The 21,820-nt window shown below is 40.4% G+C and overlaps 1 pseudogene; it reads left to right on the top strand.

Annotated features, from left to right (window-relative positions):
• The first annotated feature begins 2,224 nt into the window (after positions 1-2,224).
• LOC116574062 overlaps positions 2,225-21,820 on the top strand; it is a 29,100-nt pseudogene continuing 9,504 nt past the window's right edge.

Consider the following 21,820-nt stretch of genomic DNA (forward strand, 5'->3'; position numbering starts at 1 on the left):
AGTATAGCAAGAGTAATCCCTGCCGCAGCAAGTGTGGCTGTACCAGAGTAGAGAGAAGAGGGTTGCTATGAGGAGGAACACAGGAATTACTTGCCACAACACGATGCTATTAATTAATCACCACAGAAACAAACATTTGGAGAGAAGTTCATTTTGTTTCAAGCATCTTTATTTTTAACATTGTCATAGTCAAAGAAAACATCCAAGACATGCTTTAAACATGTACCTTCCAAGAGAAAAATCAAGGAAATATCAAATTCTTATGTCAGAAATAACCTCCAGGTTTTTATTAAAAGCAAAAACTGTACGCCATGTCTATCGGAAAGTTCAACACTGTATGTTGACGAATAAAGCAGTGAAGAGGAGGGTGAGTAAAGAATTCAAGATGGCCCTAGACCTGTGTTTGTCACCTTCCTGCTTCTGAAACCTTCCAAGACTTGTCCTCACACACCCACACAAAAATAGTTCTTTCTTTAAATTATCTATTGATGAGGATATATATATATAACGAGAAGTCATTGTGACCTCGGTAATGCTTTTTTTTTTCTCATTTGTGTATTATTAATACATCTACAGTCTTTATTCTGTCAAATATGTGCTTGGCATACATGGAGGTCCCCAGACCCTTGCCAGAGTCCCCACTACGGGGTGAAGCTGGTAAAGCCTATGCAACTCCTATAGAACAGGAAAAGACTTTTTATAAACCATACAGAGTAAAAGCTCCTAAAATCCCTCTTTAAGCACCTCTCTCCCTCCCTTGATTTCCCACTCCCAACAGCCAGTAGCACTCTTTCCCACTCTCCTCACCAGTCCAGCACTCCTCTGCTTCTGGTTGGACACCTCTTTCATCACAGTGTGCTACTGTCTTTGTTTTCATCATGATCATGAGGGCCATCTCCTTGAAATCTCATGAGAAAAAAGTCCTCTGAATCATTACACTTGATTTCATTCTGGTTTCCCTCCCATGACCACCTCCTTCCAGTTACAATGTCCCCAGCTTCCCGGCCCTTTCAAGGCTTACGCTGGGTCCTGGCAATCCTCAGTTTTGATCAAGCTTTCCCCCAGGATCTATGCCTTCTTGTTTTCCCTGTCCCCTGCCAAGGGGAAAACCAAGCAGTCTCCAAACTTGGTAGTGTTGCTCATTCTCCAAAGAGGAAAGGCTTTCCAGGAATGGGAGGAGAGGTCTCAGTCCTTCTCTAGCCATATTGTTCTTTTATAATGGAATTCTAAAGCCAAGAGTCTGCATCTTCCCCCACTGCTTTTATGTAGAAACCCAGGGAATAACTCTTACAGTGGAAATTTCAAACCAAGAAGGGATGGCAACATCTGGAAAATGAGGGCATTTTAGAATCCTGTCAAAATCTGCCCCCAAGGGCGCCTGGGTGGCTCAGGGGGTTAAGCCTCTGCCTTCAGCTCAGGTCATAATCCCGGCTCCTGGGATCGAGCCCTACATCAGGCTCCCTGCTCAGTGGGGAGCTTGTCCTCCCTCTCTCTCTCTCTGCCTGCCTCTCTGCCTCGTTGTGATCATTCTCTCTGTCAAGTAAATAAATGAATCTTAAAAAAAAAATCTGTCCCCAGATCTTCCTTCTAGAGATTTCTTGACTCTGTTTGGAATTTGAGGTCTGTTTGTTTCTCCTGATAATTTTCCTGAGTGAATTTCTTCATGACATCCCTAAATCTCCCCAAGTCTGGCTGTTGACTCTCTGACCCCCATCTAACCCAATATCAAAAACAATCCCCTTTTTTTATTTGAATTGGAACTATTCCTATCCCCCAGGGATAATGTGATCTGTTAATACGCTGTCCAGATGAGAACACATTAGTGCATAAGAGAGAACTGTTAATTCACCTGGGACAGCAGGTATAAGCCAGGCCTCCCCTGAGCAAGCCCCTGGTGAGCAAAGCCTATATGATTACCCAAAGGCCCTAACTCAGAGCCTTGTCCACAATAGATACTCAGTAAATACCACTTCACTGGATTCTTGGATCCAGTTTGGATCCAGTGTGTTGTGTCATTTTTCTGATGTTCTATTAATGCCATAATAGATTTTAAAAAGCCAGTGTTTGTCTTTTTTTTCTTCTGTTTTATAACACCAGTTGTATGCAGCAAGATCGTCTGAACAATCTTAAACAGTCCCCATCAAACCTTTTTCTAAAGATATTTTTAGCTCTCTTTCCTAATGTACTAGAAGGAGGCAATCCTCTTCTCGTGCCCAGCACGGCCATGGCTCTTGGTCCCAAGAAGTGTCCGAAGAATGTAGCAGCTCCAAAGCATTGGCTGCCAGATAGACTGACCAGTATGTTTGTCTCTTATTCATCTACTGGTCCCCCTAAGCTGAAAGACTGTCCCTCCTCATCATTTTCCTAAGGAAAAGACTTAAGGATGGCCTGACAGGAGATGAAGTAAAGACCTGTATGCAATGTTTTATTAAGATTGATGACAAGGTCCAAACTGATAGAACTTACCCTACTGATGGATGTCATCGGCATTGGCAAGACTGGGGAGAATTTCTGTCTGATCTCTGACACCAAGTGTTGCTTTGATGTTCATTGGATTATACCCAAGAAGCCAAGTATTAGTTTTGCAGAACGAGGAAGATCTTTGTGGGGAACAAAAGGAATCCCTTATCTGGTGACCCACGGTGCTCACACCATCTACTATCCCCTCATCAAGGTGGATGACACCACTCAGATTAATTTGGGGGCTGGAAAGATTACTGATTTCTGCAAGTTTGACCCTGGTAACCTGTGTGTGGTGACCAGAGGTACTAACCAGGAAAGAACTGATCTGTTCACCAATAAAGATAGAGAGACACACACACACTGGTTCTTTTGATGTAGTTCAGATGAAGAATGCCAATGGTAACAGCGTTGCCACTTGGTTCTCTAACATTTTTGTTATTGGCAAAGGCAACAAACCATGGATTGCTCTTCCTTGCAGAAAGGGTATCTGCCTCACCACTGGTATGTAGAGAGACAAGGGACTGGTGAGCAAATAGAACAGTGGGTAAAATGGTCTCCAGGTGACATGTCTAGGAAGACATGATTGAAATTATACTTAGTTAAAGATAATACAGTGTGATTAAAAATAATAATAAAAAATAAGATTTTTTAAACATGCCATAATGTGTGCTCTGCAAGGAAAGGGGCTACAACCACAAGCACAGAGGATCCATGGTAAGTCCTTGCAGGGAAGGTCTACTGCGGGGCCCGTGCAGGGAGCCAGGTGATTACAATGAGGATGAGAAGTGCTGTGATGGGAACTAAAGTGTGCATCTCATACTCTTAGCTCATACTCCTCCTCCCCACGGTACACCTACCACCCTGCTGGTAGTGCCCCTTTACCTACTGCCCCTCCCTCTTCCTTCCCCTGTTCCCACCACAGAATCCAGTGCATCCCTAAGTTCATTCAACTCCACTTCCGAAATATCTCTCAAATCTCCTCAATGTTCTTCTTCCCACCATCTCTCTTCCAAGGAAAAGAAAGCTGAACCATTTTTAGCACTCACAAGCTGCTAAAATCTGATTATAGGAGGTGAGGACAGGATGACATGGAAGGAGAAGGGGGTCAGGCATTAGAAAGAGCCTCACGGAAAACCATCGTTAAAGAGAAATCACAAGGAAGGTTGAGAAGTGGAGCGAGTTAGACAGAAAATCTGCAGAGTACACTGTGAGAGAGACCAAAGGAAGTTTCCAGAAGGAGAAAGTGGTCAACAGTGTCAATACTGCCAAGAGATCAAATAATATAAGAACTGAGAAGAGAACACTAAATTTAGCAAAGTTCATCACTAGAGATGATTTTTTCAAAATCAAAGGATTGAACACCTATTAGTTACAGGACCTTCCTTAAAGCACACAGAGATTTAAAGATCTGAGTTGCTTCTTTCCAGAGGCTGATCATGTAGTTTATAAGCAAAGTTGCAAAGGCACTAGAAATATTCCCTCCCTCTTCTGCAGCCAAAAAAACCTGTAAATACTACAGTACATAATGAGCCAAATGAGTGGTACAAATATATCAAGTTCTCTGGAACGAATACTATAAATCAGGAAGTTGTGTTTTTTCTGATAATCTGTATTTTAAGATTATTGTTAACACCCTGGAGTACTTCCAGGTAAAACAGCCAAGATGGAGAATGATTTAAAAACCACTTTAATAGAAAAAAAATTTTTTTTCTAATAGAAAACCATTTACTACAACCTGGGTTGTATTTGGATTAGTCAAGCTAGCTAGTCATCAAATATTTGAGGGGCTTTGATATAAGAGAATGATATTTCTTTTGTATTTCTCCTGAGGACCAATCAAAAACAAATAAGGCACAGGCAGACAGAAATTTACCTCCAAATTAGAGAGACAGAGACAGAGGGAGAGAAAGAAGGAAGAAGGAGGAGGAAAGAGGAGTAGAAAGAAGAAGGAGGAAAAGGAAAAGAAGAAGAAAAGGAAGAAGATGAAGAAGAAGAAGAAGAAGAAGAAGAAGAAGAAGAAGAAGAAGAAGAAGAAGAAGAAGAAGGAGGAGGAGGAGGAGGAGGAGGAGGAAGAGGAGGAGGAGGAGGAGGAGGAGGAGAGGGAAGGGAGGGGGAGGGAAGTGGGGAGGGGGAGGGGAGGGGGAGGGGAGGGGGAGGGAAGTGGGGAGGGGGAGGGGAGGGGGAGGGGAGGGGGAGGGGAGGGGGGGAGGGGGAGGGGGAGGGGGGACAGAGGAGGATGAAGAGGAAAGGAAGAGGAATAAGGACTAGGAGAGGGAGAGGGAGAAAGAGAGAGGGAGGGAGGGAAGAAGGGAGGACGGGGAAAGGAAGGAGAGAAGGAAAGGGAAGGAGGGAGGGAGGCAGGCATGCATTCTTATCAACAATAGCTGCTCAAAAATGCAACGAGCTCCCATGCGTATGTGTTCTCCACCTTGGACATGTTCCAGCAAAGGTCAAAGGGTGGAAAGGGGTGAGCAAGAGAAGGAAAGGCATTTCATGTAGGACAATAAGCTCGACCTGCTGGAGCCGAATTTTCACATGAGGGTCCAATGTCATCAGAACCAAACTCACAAGCGCTTTCAACGCCACAGTGAAGAATTTGGACAGAACCTTTTAGGCAGCAAGGAGCTATCAAGGAAGGAATTTTTTTTTTTTTTGCAAGGAATTACAATTCAATCAAGGAGAGCTTCAAGGAAGTTTGTTCTGGCATTTACTTAGGGCAGATTAGAAACGGGTGAGACTGAAAAAAAAAAAAAACAGGAAATTATTAGGAGGGATAAGAAAATGAGAACCTAAACTCAGGGAATGGGTCTAAAATTGAAGGTCGGAATCAGGGAAACTTTTGGGAAAGAAGAATCCACAGGACTTGGTGGCTGGTTATGTTGGGAAAGAGGTAGAAGGAAAAAATCAGGAAAATGAGTGAAAAGGTTTGAGTCCCTGTAAAAGGGATGGTAAGAGAAGCAGTGCCTTTAAAACAACAGGGTCAGGGAGTGTAATCGGAGAGACTAGTCACAGTGCCAAGGTCCCAACGTGGGAAGCCAGTCTAAGAGCTCCCGCCAGGACGACATCTCCAATTCAGGTAGCGTCTCACTCGCATCCAGTGGAATATTACCAGCTGCTGTGTCAGAGGGAACCGGGTTCCTTGATTCTCTAAACGAGCCAGGCTGTTAGGTTGGCGACCAACACACATGACAGGCACTTAGCCAAGCATAAAGCCACAGGTCTAAAACATGTGAGTGTGTAGATAAACCATCTCCAGCCTTTAGCAACCTGCTGAGGGGAACTCACAGAAACAAATGGGAAAGAAATCTCCCCCTACCCCCTGAACTCCGGAGTCGTCTTGTCTTTACTCTGCTGTGTTAACGTTAAAAACATGTATAATTCTATTGTGAGATCTCCTTTTTCTCTTCCTGGGAAATAGGGCAGACTGAGATACTCTTAAAGCAAAAGCATTTTTTGAGGTGGTACTTGAGATAATATGGGGGGAAGGAGAAAACCCTTCAACATAACTTAGGCTCCGTCTATGTAGAAAAAGTAAATATAGAAGCAGAGCTGATGAATTTGAACAATGTAGGGAACCAGACTGGATCATTCAAACTCCTAAAGCGGAGGTTTGGTTTTTTTTTTTTTCCTTCTCAACAGTGGTTGGTTTTATTTTGTTTTGTTTTGTTTTTGCTTGGATTATCTGGGCAATTACCTCAACTCTCTGTTTCGCTCTGGTTCTACAGACATAGCACTCTAAGTGTTCTATTTTTATCGCGTTCGAATAAGAGCTGAACACAATGGAGCTCATTGAAATCAGCCTCACTGAAGGATTAAGCCAGTTGAAAGGATATGTTTCCTGCACATCCTATATTTTCCATGATGCAGAAAAATGAGCAATTCCCTGCCCTGGTCTGACCTTACCACTGAAGACTTTCCTCCTCAGAGGCAAGGGTAAAACAGAGAGCCACATTTGGGAAAATATTCATGTTGATGAGAGAGAAGTGTCTGGAAAGTGCACCTAATTGACCCAAGTCACAGGAGTCCTTATCTCTAGAAGTTCCCTGGAAAGCTGGACAGGGCTTTCCCTGTATCATGGACTTCCTAAGCAAAGCTGAAATTTGGTGACTCCCTTTGGTTCTTGCGGCCAGCTCCAAGATGGCAGCCGGGAGTTCTGAGTTGAAATCACTTGCACCATAAGCTTTGATACCAATGGGATTCAGTGGCTGGGAACAGCTGGTTGCTTTGGAAGGCACTATTCTTCCTTGGCGACCTTGGCCTGTGGTTTTCCTCTCCATATAAAAATCACCCTTCCTTTTCAGTGAGTTGGAGACAAACACCATAGGTGCTTCTTGAAATGTTATTTTGCAGAAAGGCAGCATTCTTCTATTTACAGGAAGAGAAAGGGTGGTGCAAAGGGACTGAACAACTTCCATCTGCTGTTGAGGAAGGGGGTCAAAGTGCAGACCTGGGACATCCCTTCTTCAGGCCCTACTCCCTTGGCCAGCAGCCTGCCACAGCCAGCTCCGTGGAGCTCAGAAATCCAACTTGAAGAGTATGCGCCATACCCGTCTCACTCCCATAGTATGGACAGAGACAGAGGTGAGACCCACACAAACCCTTTTAGGACATTGAAATCACTATTTCCCAGAGAGGTGAAGACACTGAGGCACACTCTAGACTGGCCTCCGTGCTTAAGGATGTTGCATCACTCTTTATGTATCCATTGGCCACTCTAGAATGGCTTGAGAATGGCTGTGTGGTTGGAAGGGCTGGCACAGGATTTGTCTTAAAGCTGAGTTTTAATGGCAACTGCCCTGTTTTTATTTTAGGTTGAATTTTAAAATCAGTGAAACTAGCAAAGAGTTCTAAAGATGCTTTAATTTAAAATCCAAGTAGAATTGAGATCTCTGTCAACCGTCCACAGTGTTGGGGGCGCCTGGGTGGCTGAACTGGTTAAGCATCTGCCTTCAGCTCAGGTCATGGTCCCAGGGTCCTGGAATGGAGCCCTGTGTTGGGCTCCCTGCTCAGCGGGGAGCCTACTTTTCCCTCTGCCCCTCCGCCCAACCCCCCAACTCATGCTCTCTTTCTGTCTCTTTCTCACTTTCTCGCAAATAAATTTAAAAAATCTTTTTTTTTTAAGATTTTTTTAAAAGATTTAATTTATTTATTTGACAGAGATGGAGATCACAAGTAGGCAGAGAGGTAGGCAGAGAGAGAGGAGGAAGCAGACTCCCCGCTGAGCAGAGAGCCCGACGCGGGGCTCCATCCCAGGACCCTGGGACCATGACGTGAGCCGAAGGCAGAGGCTTAACCCACTGAGCCACCCAGGTGCCCCAATAAAAGCTTTTTTTTAAAAAAACAGTCCAAGTTAACTGAGGTCCAAGTTAAAGCTTCCCCAAGCCATAGGTTTTATCCCAAAAGAGAACTTCAAGAAAAATCCTTATGAAATGGTGCCCGGAATCCCTTTAAAGATGTATAAACCTCACAACTGGTCTGGGAAGGAATCAGCGTACTTATGACAGTGACATACTTTACAATAGCTCTCAGAGGGGGCTGACAAGGCAAGCAAAGAATGAACTTTCTTATGTAAATAACAAATCAATTGAAGGAACGGATCCATGGAAATAAATCATTTACAGAAACAGGTCCTACCTGTGGTTTCCAACACAAAATACACTAAATGCTACACCTCCAGGAACTAAATAAAAATGGATTCCGAAGTGATTTGGTCTCCACGCACTGAGTAAGAGGCAACTTGCTAAAGCAAAGCCTGCAACACAAAGGTTTTCAAGATAGAAAAATTCATAAACCTTTCTTATCAGAAAAGCTGGGAATGAATATCGTGGCATTCTTATAGCATGTTTGCTTTAGCATTTGTCCCGTGGTTACTCTGTGCAGAGGTAAGGTCTGGTATGCAGTGGAATTATTTTCCCCCTCCTTTGGTCACAAGGTCTCCTTAAAGGGCAATTTCTTTCTTTAGTTCTTTAAATGCTTCCAAAAAAGATATCTTAAGGTCAAGAAACTCCAACAGTGTGCAAATATCCTTCAGGAGTAGTCGATTTCCCCCTAGTATCCATTATGGGAAATTTTACTATAGTCCGTCTAAAGCACGTTAATGGAGGGTCATGTTTCTGTTGACTCTGGGATGGTAGTAGTCACTGAAAATAGGAGGAAGCGAGGCATTCTGCACTCCGGTCAGGCCACCATCTTCTAGTCTGGATTCCAGATGATGTTGAAATGACATTTCACATAATTCATCAGTGACATATACCTATACACACACAGGTATACAGAGTCTATAAAAGCCTCCTCTCAAGACTTAACAAACTTTTCACATTGGCAAAGCCTTGCTTATAAGACTTGGAGAGATGTAACTCTTCTGGGAGATCTTGGTAGCCATGGATTTTTTTTATGTTCTTTGCCAATTAGTCATTATGAGATGGAGTTTGATAACATTTTTCTCCTCAAACATCCTCTTAGTGACTGAAATCCGAAAAACAGAGTAATACATCTTTATTCAAACAAGTTAGGTAAATTCCCCCCAGTAATATCCAGCCACGTTCTGGTATACTCAACAAATATTTATTGGATGTCATCATGTTCCTGACATGACACAGGGCATTGGCAGAAAAATCATGAATAAAAGAGTCTAGTCCTCCTATAAGGATAGCAGGAGTGTCTTTGTAGTCATAGAATAGCTCGTATCCTGATTGCAGTAAGTTACATGAATTTATATATGGAATAAAATTTCACAGAATTACACACCTGTGCACATCCACACACATATGCACATGAGTATATGTAACCCAGTGAAACCCCCATGAGATCCGTAAGTCTACATAATAGTATCATAGCAATGTCAGGTTTCTGGTTCTGATAATGTACTCTAGTTATGGAAGAACATATTCTTTGGGAAAGCTAGATGAAGAGTACATAGAAGTCTGTATTATCTTTACAATTTCTTATGACTCTAAAATTACTTCAAAATAAAATGCCTAATTGAAAAAAAAAAAAAAGACTAGCTTTTACATGGAACATTCACTCTAGTGGGACAGAGAAGTAACAAGTAGATTAATTAATAATTACAGATTTTTTATGTTTTTTTAAATTAAAATATAATTAACATACAGGGTTATATTAGTTTCAGGTGTACAATTTAATGATTCAAGAATTCCATACATTACTCAGTGCTCATCATGCTAAGTATACTCTTAACCCCCTTTGTCTATTTCACCCATCCCGCCCCCTCCTCCCCTCTGGCAACCACCAGTTTGTTCTCTGTATCAAGAGTCTGGGTTTTTTGTTTTTGTTTTTTTGGAAGGAAGGAGATCTCTTTGTTCTTTGCTCATTTGCTTTGTTTTTTAAATTCCACATATGAGTGAAATCATATGGTACTTGTCTTTCTCTGTTTGACTTATTTCACCTAGCTCTATACCTGGTCCATCCATGTTATTGCAGATGGTAAGGTCTCCTTTTTTATGGCTGAGTAACATTCCAGCATGTGTGTGTGTTCACCACATCTTTCTTATGCACTCTTCTACTGATGGACACTTGGGTTGCTTCCATATCTTTGCTATTGTAGATAATGCTGCAGTAAACACTGCAGGGGTGCATATATCTTTCGGAATCAATGTTTCATTTTCTTTGGGTAAATACTCTGTAGTGAAATTATTGGATCATAGGGTAATTCTATTTTTAATTTTTTGACGAACCTCTATACTGTTTGTAGTGGCTGTACCAATTTACATTCCCAACAGTGCATGAGTGCTCTTTTTTCTCTACATCCTCACCAACACTTTTTTATTTCTTATCTTTTTTATTCTAGACATTTTAATAGGTGTGAAGTAATATCCTGTTATGGTTTTGATTTACATTTCCCTAATGATTAGTGATGTTGAGCATCTTTTCATATATCTGTTGACCATCTGTATGCCTTTTTTGGAAAAATGTCTACTCAGGTCCTTTGCCCATTTTTAATCAGATTATTTGCTTGTTTGGTGTTGAGTTGTATAAATTCCTTATATATTTTGGATAGTAACCCTTTATCAGATATATAATTTGCAAATATCTTCTCCCATTCAGTAGGATTCCTTTTCATTTTGTTGATGATTTTCCTTGCTGTACAAAAGGGTTTCATTTTGGCATAGGCCCAACTCTTTGTTTCTGCTTTTATTTCCCTTGCCTCAGGAGACTTATCTAGAAAAATGTTTCCATGGCTGATGTCAAAGAAATGACTGCCTATATTTTCTTCTAGGAGTTTTATGGTTTCAGGTGTCACATTTAGGCCTTTAATCCATTTTGAGTTGACTTTTGTGTATAATACTGGAATGTGGTCCACTTTCATTCTTTTGCATGTACCTGTCCAGTTTTCCCAGCACCATTTGAAGAGACTGTCTTTTCCCCCATTGCATCTTCTTGCCTCCTTCATTGTAGATTAATTGACCATATAAGCATGGCTTTATTTCTGGACTCTCTCATCTGCTCCATTAATCTATGTGTCTGTTTTTGTGTCAGTACCATACTGTTTTGGTGACTACAATTTTGTAGCATATCTTGAAATCTGGAATTGTGATATCTCCCACTCCGTTCCTCTTCCTCAAGATTTTTTAATGTGGTGTGAAGAACATTTTTTAGTAAGTACTGGTATATGAAATAATAAAGGAGCCCTGTCTTGGAAAGGGCAACCCAAGGAAAACTCTTGAGGGGGTTACATTCAAACTGAAACCATAAAAATGAGACTGAGCCAGCCAGGTTAGAGAGATGATAAGCAAACACAGTAAAAGATCCTGATGGATGTAAGTCAGGATGACCTTCAAAATTGTGACTTTACTATGGCAAAGCCTTGAAGGATAGCCAGATTTCAGTGGGATGAGCTTTTTTAATGGGAGTGTTGTGGCCCTAACAAAGAAGCAAGGTATAAAAAGAATGCAAAAAATTCACAAGTACAATAGTCATTAGATCTGCCAGATGGCAAGTCATTTAAATATCTGAAGAGTCAAAGAAATGCAAAATTCAATCAGGAGATGAAAGCAGACCAGGTCGGTTGCAAAGGTGAATGAATAGATGGAATAATTAGGAAATATACCTCTTGTATCCACCCTTTAGGAATCTGAAGCCACCCCAACTACAGATGAATGCAGGGTGTCCCAAAGTCTCCAAGAATGTAACTGCATTGGGGGGTGGGAAATGGATACATAATCTTGTCCACCTACATTAATCATCTCCCAGCCTTGGAGTAGTTTTTAATTAAATAGAGAAATGGTTAAGAAAATCAACCCCCGGGACGCCTGGGTGGCTCAGTTGGTTAAGCAGCTGCCTTCAGCTCGGGTCATGATCCCAGCATCCTGGGATCGAGTACCACATCGGGCTCCTTGCTTGTCAGGGAGCCTGCTTCTCCCTCTGCCTCCGTCTGCCAGTGCTAGCTCTCTCTCTCTCTCTCTGACAAATAAATAAATTAAATATTAAAAAAAAAAAAAGAAAGAAAGAAAGAAAAGAAAATCAACCCCCCCTTGGGCGCCTGGGTGGCTCAGTGGGTTGGGCCGCTGCCTTCGGCTCAGGTCATGATCTCAGGGTCCTGGGATCGAGTCCCGCATCGGGCTCTCTGCTCAGCAGGAGCCTGCTTCCTCCTCTCTCTCGCTCTGCCTGCCTCTCTGCCTACTCGTGATCTCTCTCTGTCAAATAAATAAAATCTTTAAAAAAAAAAAAAAAGAAAGAAAAGAAAATCAACCCCCCCAAATAAATAAAAAATAACAAATTAAAAAATAATAAATGAAAAAAAAAAAGAAAATCAAATCCCAATGAATAATATTTCTACATTTGAATCTAACTGGATGTGACATGTACCTGTAGTCCCAGCTACCTGGGACGCTGAGGCCGAAGGATCACTTAAGCCCAGGAATTCTAGGTGGTAGTAACTTACTGTGCCCTTCCTTTTGTCTGCACTAAGTTCAGCATCAGTAGTGATCTCCCCAGAGCAGGAAACCGCCCAGGTGGGAAACAAAGCAAGGTCAAAACAACCATGCTTTTGGTGGTGGGACAGAGTCTCTGAACTGTCACTGTACTCTGGCCTGAGCAACATAGCTGGATCCTCTTTTGACCCACCTGATTTAGAGAATCCTGTGTCTCCTAAATTAAGTAAACAACACAAGTTTAAAAAAAAAAAAAAAAATCTGAGCATGCTTGGTTATTTTAAGTCTTCATGATGTGAAAGTTTGACCTGTAAGAATAAAGGGTCAACCTAAAAATTTTAAAATGTATGTAATTAATAGATTTAGACTTGATGAACTCTAACTTTATGAATAACATTAGAATATTTAAGGTTATGCACACTTGTGTTCAAATAGATTTAGAAGAATTATTTTAAAAGTTAAGAAGAATTTTCTTTAGTAAATCATGCAACTATAGCAGTAACTAGGAAAATCACATATATTAAACTTATAAATGCAATATTAAATGCTTAAGGGTTTTTATTTATAAACATTATTTAAATTCCTATAAAGTGATGTTAAAATTTGCTAGACTTTTAAATAGAATAAGATTTACAAGCTAAACTTAAAAGTAATTTAAAGGTATAGTTGATAAACGTACTCTATTGAATATTAATTTTTATACATCTAAAGTAAATTCTGAATCTTTTCTCTGCATAGAAACCATCCTAAAAAAAAAAAGAAACAAAAAAACTCTTATATTTATAGCTTGAGTACCAAGCTACTGAAAAGATTTCCATGGAATGACAGTGTCTACGAGCCCTGGAACAAAATGATGACATATAGATACGGTGGAACCAAACTTTTGCCTATGTATTGAAGGAAATGATTTATCCTGGGAAGATTTATGGAGTTAAATGCTACATTTAGTATTGAAAGTGTTATCTTTTTTAAAAAATCAATTAGCAAAAATCCCCTCAAGTTCATCACAATTTCTAAGCACATGCATTAGCTCGTTCTTCAGGATTCCTTAATGCTGCATACATATTTTTTACTATCTCACTTCTTACATTAAAGTTAATTTTTTGTTACATATCCACTTTCCCACTTAATCGTGTTTCTACTGGGTTAGGAATCACTTCCTTTTTATTGTTGTATCCCAATGACTATGACACTGAGCATCTTGAGGTGGATAAAAAGTTGTCACAGGTGCCTCTCATGGACCTGGGATTAATTCTAAGATTTTCTTGCCATCAGCCTCTGCAAAAACTCAGACACCAACCCAACTGGCTTCATGCCTTAGCTTCCTAGATCCATCCAGCCATTTTTGGATCTGTGACCTAGTTTCAGATTGTTTACACTGGCCCTGACCGGGTACTCAGTGCCTTAGGACACAGCTTCTGGCATTTTCCCACTGACTCCACCCACCCCGACCACAGAGCAGGACCAAGTCTGTCAATGAAGAGCATCAGACATTCATAGCTTGGGAGAGTATCTGAAAATAATAGCGGCCTAATAAGTGTTTAACGACTAAACTCATTTAATAATTGTCTAATGTTTTCTGAACACCTACAGTGTTCAAGAAGCTCTGCTGAGAACAGGGATATTAAAAACAAATAAGATGTGGTGCCCACAGTCAAGAAGTTAGTGAACAATATTAGTGCTTTTATAGTTATATACGAAATGCCGTAAGATCACATACAAGAACACAACCCAAAGAAAGCATAATATAGGAAGGATATCTCATAGCCTGCAGCCCTATTTCATTTTGATAGCTAGATCAATAAGGCTTTGGGCCTGTTTCAGTGTCAGGAAGTAAAAGGGGTCAACCATGACTTAGGGAATAGTGTTTGATGAGGCTCTTGACTAAGACTGGGAATACAGAAGGATGTGCTGGCCTTGGACCATGGTGATTAACTCAGTTTGGGACATATTGAACTTGAAATGCATATGGGATAATCAAGTGGAGCTGTACAATATACAACTGGACAAAAGACTCTACCATTTATAGGAACTCATGATCAGGAGTTGTAGATTTAGAAGTCATCAGTATACACAGCCTTGAAAGTGAATGAACTCTCCCAGGGATAACATGAACAGTGAGAAGAGAAGAAAGCACAAGAGATACTCTGGGGACCACCACACTGATGTGCAGAAGAGGAAATCATTAGGGAACCAAGAAGAGAAATCTGAGATTAAAACAAAACAAGAAAACTAAAACCAAAACCAAGAAACAGAAGTTGTGGTGGACATTGTTGGTTTCCTAACAAGTATCAATTTCCTGCTCTCCTTCACATAATTCCCCCCAACTCCCTGTAACGTGCATGGGCCTCTAATCAGGCTAAAGGTCTCAATTCCCAGGACTGAGCTAACTAGTCTAAAGATAATCTTACCCCCTTTGCTGGAGACTACGAGGAACAAGAACCCCAATGGGACTCAAGAAATGTTGATGAAACGGAAGAAGTTGGTCAAAAGATAAAAACTTCCAGTTACAGGGTGCCTGGGTGGCTCAGTGGGTTAAAGCCTCTGCCTTCGGCTCAGGTCATGATCCCAGGGTCCTGGGACTGGGTCCCTCATCAGGCTCTCTGCTCAACAAGGAGCCTGCTTTCCCCACCCCTGCCTGCCTCTCTGCCTACTTGTGATCTCTGTCTGTCAGATAAAGAAATAAAATCTTAAAAGGAAAAAAAAAAAAAAAAGAACTTCCAGTTATAAGATAAGTAGGTATAGAGGATGTAGTGTGAATGGTGACTGTAGTTAACAATACTGTACTGTGTATTTGAAAGCTGCTAAGAGAGTAGATGTTCTCAATGACTCTTTTTTTTTTTTTAAAGATTTTTTTCATTTATTTGTCAGAGACAGAGAGAGAGAGCGAGCGAGCGCACAGACAGACAGAGAGGAAGAGGGAGAAACAGGCTCCCTGCGGAACAAGGAGCCTGATGTGGGACTCGATCCCAGGATGCTGGGATCATGACCTGAGCTCAAGGCAGCTGCTTAACCAACTGAGCCACCCAGGCGTCCCAACTCTCAATGACTCTTAACCCTAGAGAAGAAACTGATGGTTACCAGAGGGGAGGTGGAGGGGAGATGGGTGAAATAGGTGATGGGGACTAAGGAGGGCACCGGGTAATGTACCGAAGTGTCAAATCACTATACTGTACACCTGAAACTAATCTAACACTGGAAGTTAACTATACTGGAATTTAAATAAAAATTTAAAAATAAATTAAAAAGTAAAAGCCCTCATCACCAGAAAAAAACTATAACTGAGTGATGGACATTAACTAGACTTACTGTGGTCACCATCTCACCATATACACATATATATAGTCATGTTGTACACAGTTAAACTTATACAATATTATACGCCAATTATTTTAACAAAACTGGGGAGAATGTATTTTATTTTTTTAAATATTTTATTTATTTATTTGACAGAGAGAGACACAGTGAGAGAGGGAACACAAACAGGGGGAGAGGGAGAAGCGGGCTTCCTGCAGAGCAGGGAGCCTGATGCGGGGCTCAATCCCAGAGCTCTGGGATCATGACCTGAACTGAAGGCAGAGGCTTAACCCACTGAGCCACCCAGGCGCCCCAGAAAAATATATTTTTTAAAAAGGAAAGAAAGAGGCATAATGGGACTCCAGCAAAATTCTTCATTAATCTCTTAGCACAGCTTCAAGAAGCAATGCTTTTCCTTCCTCCAGATGGCATCCTCAGGAACTGTGAAACCCAGACTGGCCACAGCCTTCTCAGTCTGAGAAGGAAACCAACCAAAAGAAGAGAATCACAAAGATCTGGAGCTGGAGCCAAGCCTGATACCTGCCCGACCTCTAGCCTTCCACTTGTGTGAACTTCCTGCGAATTTCCTGATTGCCTAACGCAATTGCTTTGAGTTTTCTGCTACTTTCTTCTGAAGTAGCGCTAACAGACAGATACCGTCGTGTCATCCAAACCAAAAGAGGTAGGACCTTCCAGGTGAAGGAGGGCCCCAATATGCCTGCAAGAGCCTTGTACCCAAAAGGTCATGGTGGGAGCCATTTCCGTGGTGGCTGCTGCAGTGGGCCAGAGCCCAGACTGCAGTGTGGGGAGAGCACTCAGAGCAAGTAGATTCCTCCGTAGTGAGGTCTGACTGCGATGTGAAGAGAAGCCACGACTATAGAGATATGTCCCGTTAAGGAAGATTTTGGATTATTTTCGAAGATAAGAGCTAATTGGTGGCTGAATCAACAGGTGGATGTCCGAGTTTTCTGCCATTGCCATGTCCTCCCCTCCCCAGAGTTTGTGGGGGAATCTCAGTGCAAAGAGGAATTCAATAGCTCAATAACTCGAATAGCTCCTCATGCTGGATGAAGCCGTTAACACTTCAGAAAAGACCAAAGTAGTACCTCGGCATTTCACAGTCCAGCTTTTGCATTCAGTAGATGGGCCCAAAAATGCAGAGGGAATTTACCAAAGCAATTCATTAGAAGTTACCAAAAAAAGGAAGCACTTGAGAAAATGTGTACAAGGAAAGTTCACCGCGGCTTTTTTTTTTAATAACTGAAATACGGGGGGAGGGCATGAATGATTTATTACTAGAGAAATGGTAAAACCCCCAAAAAAGGTGCACAGAGTAGTATTCTATTGACTACTAACTCCGCAGCATTAAAAAATCATGAGCTGGATCTTTGTGTGCTGATATGAAAAAATGCAGGTGAAAATATTAAATTATGGAACAATATGTGTGATACGATTCAACATATGAAATTCAAAACAGATAGAATTGTTTATACTGATGCAGAGAATAAAGGTCAAGGAGAATATACAACAAAATCTTATCAGTGGTTACTTCGGGGAAGGAAGTAAGATACGGTGTTCAGGGTAGGGAAGGGCATTTTAGGACAAGGGAATTTCATATATATTGTATACTTTTTGTAAGTTGAATTTTTACAAGGGTAATTTTTTTCTTGCATGATAAATGATAAGATAAGCGCTTGAAGAAAAGTGTGGCATCTGAAAGGCAGGAACTGATTTTGTACCAAGAAGCATATCGCATTTCTCCCTTAAACAGGGAAAACGAAAGACCACAACACTGATCATTTTTAATGTCTTTATCTCATGTTATTAATGCCAAATGGATAAGGTTTTGTATGTTTTCTGGGGGAAAGCATTTTTAAATTAATTAGTTGTTGGATGTATGTAAAGCCATTGGCATCAAGTTAAGTTTATCTATAAGTAACTCCATACTTACCATCTGGTTAGATTTGGCATTGCTTATCTTCAAACTGTAAGACTGCTCAAATAAAACTAGCGGCTGTTTCGTGAAGGACTCCTGTGTGAGCACATTTGCAAGTGTGAAATGTACATGGGGAGGCTGACTGGGGAGGCTGGGGGCGGGGCGCTAGGCGGGGCCAGGGGAGGCCAAGAGGCTCCACTTGGTCCTTAAACAAACCTCATCAGTAGAACAAGCAACTCAGCTCAAATCTCTGACTTGGTGCCTCACCCAGGGAGTAAGAAGAGAAGGGTAAGCCACATGAATGGGCACATCACTCTCTGTCATTTCTTATTCAAAAGTCATCTGAAGAGATGGTTTCAATACGCAGAAAACCATTAAATGCCTAGAGAAGTGAGACACTGAGAAGTCAATGCTCAGATAAAGAATCTGCATATGTTCTAAATATACAACCGTTTTACAAATATATTGTCAAAAACTTCATATTTATTGTCAAATAAATTGTATTACAAATATACTGTCAAAAACTTCAAATATATTGTCAGAAACTTACATATTTCTATGTAACTATAGCTATTACTTCAAATCATATATATAATTAAATATGTATGTAACTAAATTAACTCAACAATACCCTTTACTCAAGCTGTTAGCGGTTTACCAACCAACCAATCCTTGTTCATTGATTAGTTACCAGCTCCTAATCACAAAGGTAACATACTCTTTCTACGTAGTTACTTTAATGCTAAGTCAGATGTCCCTTCCTCAGTCTCACAGAGAGAAAACTCTCTGAGTGCCTGAGACAGACAATTCAGGAAATGACCCAACATGAATATATGTCCAAATCACTTCGAGTCTGGAACTGAGCAACAGATTTGGAAACATTTTTTAATCACTGAGAGAAAGTGGGGGAAAATGGCCAAAAGAGTAAAAAAAAAAAAAAAACTGAGGCAAGTTAGTTCTATGAATGATAGCTTAGTCAAAATAAGATAAAACCAGGGTGCCTGCATAGCTCCATTGGCTTAAGCATCTGCCTTTGGCTCAGGTCATGATCCCAGGGTCCTCCGTTCAAGCCCCACATCAGGCTCCCTGTTCAGTGGGGAGCCTGTGTCTCCCTCTCCCTATGCACCAGCTCCCTCTGTGTTCTTTTGCACTCTCTCTCAAATAAATAAATAAAATCTTTTTTAAAAAAAGGCATAAAGTCCAGAATATAGGAATCAAATAATTTTTGTGTATAATGGTCCACAATCATGGTACAAAAGAATATAAAGGAAGATTTTCAGTGGAACCATATATACCCAGTCAACAATTAAACATGTATTAAGCATATATCACTGGTCATACAGCAATAAACAAAACAGATAAAACCTCTGTCCTTCAGGAGCTCCCAAATTTTGAAAATTGACAACTATTATACAAGAGAATCAAGTCTCCTGTCTTAATACCAAACAGCTTTTATTTTCTATTTTTAGAGTTACTTCTACAAAGAAATAAGTCAAAATTTTGTTTTATTTTTATTAGAAACTAAATAGAAGAGTATACACTGGTTTCATTTTAAACATATCCCCTAAATAAATTCTTTATATACATATCCAAAGTTCTGTAAGATATAAGCAAACAGTTCTGATAACATTACAATGTCAATTTGAAGGAAAATATAGAATACACTTATTCCATAAGACCAGACAGAACCAAACTTATTTATTTATTCACTTCTTTCTTACTTACTTATTTTAAGTAAGCTCTACGCCCAATGCGGAGCTTGAACTCTCAACCCTGAGATCAGGAGTCACCCCCAAAAATCAATTTTTTGAATATAAAATTCACATGACAATCTTGTTTGATCTATAAAAGTTCTTTATAAAATGGTTCTGTGAATTTTGCACTGCTGCTATTACAAACTGCATGACGTTCATATCAATTTCTTTATTAATCTGGGAGTATATTTCTTTTTTTTTTTAAGATTTTATTTATTTATTTGACAGACAGAGATCACAAGTAGGCAGAGAGGCAGACAAGAGGGGGTGGGGGGAAGCAGGCTCCCTGCTGAGCAGAGAGCCTGATGCATGGCTCAATGCAGGGCTCGATGCAGGGCTCGATCCCAGGATCCTGGGATCATGACCAGAGTCGAAGGCAGAGGCTTTAACCCACTGAGCCACCCAGGCGCCCCAAGCTGGGAGTATATTTCTTGTATTTAGTCACTTACCATTGAAATTTAAATTCTTCTTAATTTTTAATACTAGAGAATTCTTTTTTCTTACAACAGTGACTACAGTACAAAAACGCCATCACTGATTATAAACAGTTTAAATTTTACCCCATAAACCAGATTTTTTTTAAAGGACTACAGGGTGAAAGGCAATGCCATATTCTCTCCACAAATCTGTATCTGGTAGATTTTGCTTTAAAATATTCTAATAATTCTGAATATTAACTATAGGTTGTAACTCGATATTCACAACGTTGTAACAATTGGCATAACAGTCAGAAACTGTCTCCAAAGAAACCAACCAAAGATCCAAGAACAGGAACAAAAAAACATGGGCTGAAATGAATGCTAAGATACTTTCTTTGAAATACTTCCAAAGATTAGCATGAAAAGGTGACCCAAGAAGAGACAGATGAACAGGGAATCTAGTCTTTACTTAAGGGATGAAAAATCTGATGGCTACAGGGGCCCAGTAGTCTGCTGACCAGAGATACATTACTTGCTGGGTCCATGAATAGGACAAGAGCTCAATTCTCCATATTTCTAGCACCTGCCACACCAAGATGTGGGGGAAAGGTAAAAAAATAGAGAAAAGCTCGACCCCCCCCCCCACACACTCACTCTACTTCCTTCTCTCTCTTTCTCTCTCTCTTTCTCTCTCTCTTTCCCTCCAAAGCTTTCATGATTCTTCTTCGTTGTCCAGAATGTATGCCTTTCACACTACTGGTACCTGAAAAGACTATTTTTTGTGGATTCTCTTTCCAATACCAATGAGTTTAGCCAGGATATATTTACCTAAATCTCTGATGTTTTTTCTTAAATTACAAACCTAAGAACTGCTTTTTAATGTAAAGGTACAAAGGAACATTAATTCTTAAATGTACCCTAGTAGTTTAGGTTGAGCTGATTGAATTCCATATAAATTCTATACTTTTAAAAAAAGGTACAACTAAGTAATGCTATTCAAACAATAAAATGACTTTACATAAAGCAGGGACCATAATAATCGTAATTTTTAAACCTTTTCTAAGCATTTTCCGATACAATAGTTAGCTAATTTCTTCTCAGCACTTTTTCCCATTTGTTAAAATTCAGGCATGGGTTGGGCTCTAAGAAAAACAGAAAAAGAAACATGGTCCTTATCAAGTAGAATCACAATTTCAATTTGAAACAGAATGTCCTGTGAGTGTGATTTTGCCCCTTCAAAACAGGGCTCCTTTTGATGTCATGGGAGAGTTCAGTGAGGAGGGATGGAGAAGTGAGGAAGAAAAGCAGAGAAGATGGACAGTGACTAGAAAGTCGCATCAAATTTCAAAACTGGGATGCTGAATTGTTCTTACAGCCCTCAAATTAAATTCTGAATTATAAGAGCCTGGTGATTCCAAGCATACTTGAAAGGAAAGAGGCTAGGTCCCTAGACCCCTGAAGGCTTTCACTGATCATCAGGAGAAAGGTTTTAAGGAGATCAAACCAAGAAATCTTGAAATGTTGAATCATGTGATTAAAAAAAAAAAGTAAGAAACCACTTTCTACCTAAACAACACTCCAGGAAAACAATAAAAACTGGACAGAACACTGTGATGGTCCAATTTTGGAAAAAGTGAAAAGTGGCTTTTTTTCTTAATAAATGTTGGGGCTTCAAAGCAGTTTTATTTTCAGCTGTAAATACATATAATACTAAACACTAGTGTATTCTCCGCTGTCAATAAAAAAGAAAAAAGAAAAACTTATGTTCTTGGCCTTTTTCTTCTAATTGTTAAGCTTTTAGGAACTCATACAATCCATTCCAGATCGATCCAAAAACTAATGTCCTGGGGCAAATGTGACAGAGGAGTTCCAAGACCAAAGACAGGCCCAGGCCCAAGCCTATGGGTCTTTCCTTCCTGGTTCCTCTTGGTGCCAGGAGAGTCTAGTAGGGTAGAAGGGAATTTTGCTATCAAACGATGCCTTCCAGGCAGAGCCATTGAAGAATTGCTTCAATCTTCATTGCACCTCTTACCCTTCCCAGATGGCTGGATCTACTGAAGC

This window comes from Mustela erminea, chromosome 15 (assembly GCF_009829155.1).
Source record: "Mustela erminea isolate mMusErm1 chromosome 15, mMusErm1.Pri, whole genome shotgun sequence".
NCBI classification, from domain to species: domain Eukaryota; kingdom Metazoa; phylum Chordata; class Mammalia; order Carnivora; family Mustelidae; genus Mustela; species Mustela erminea.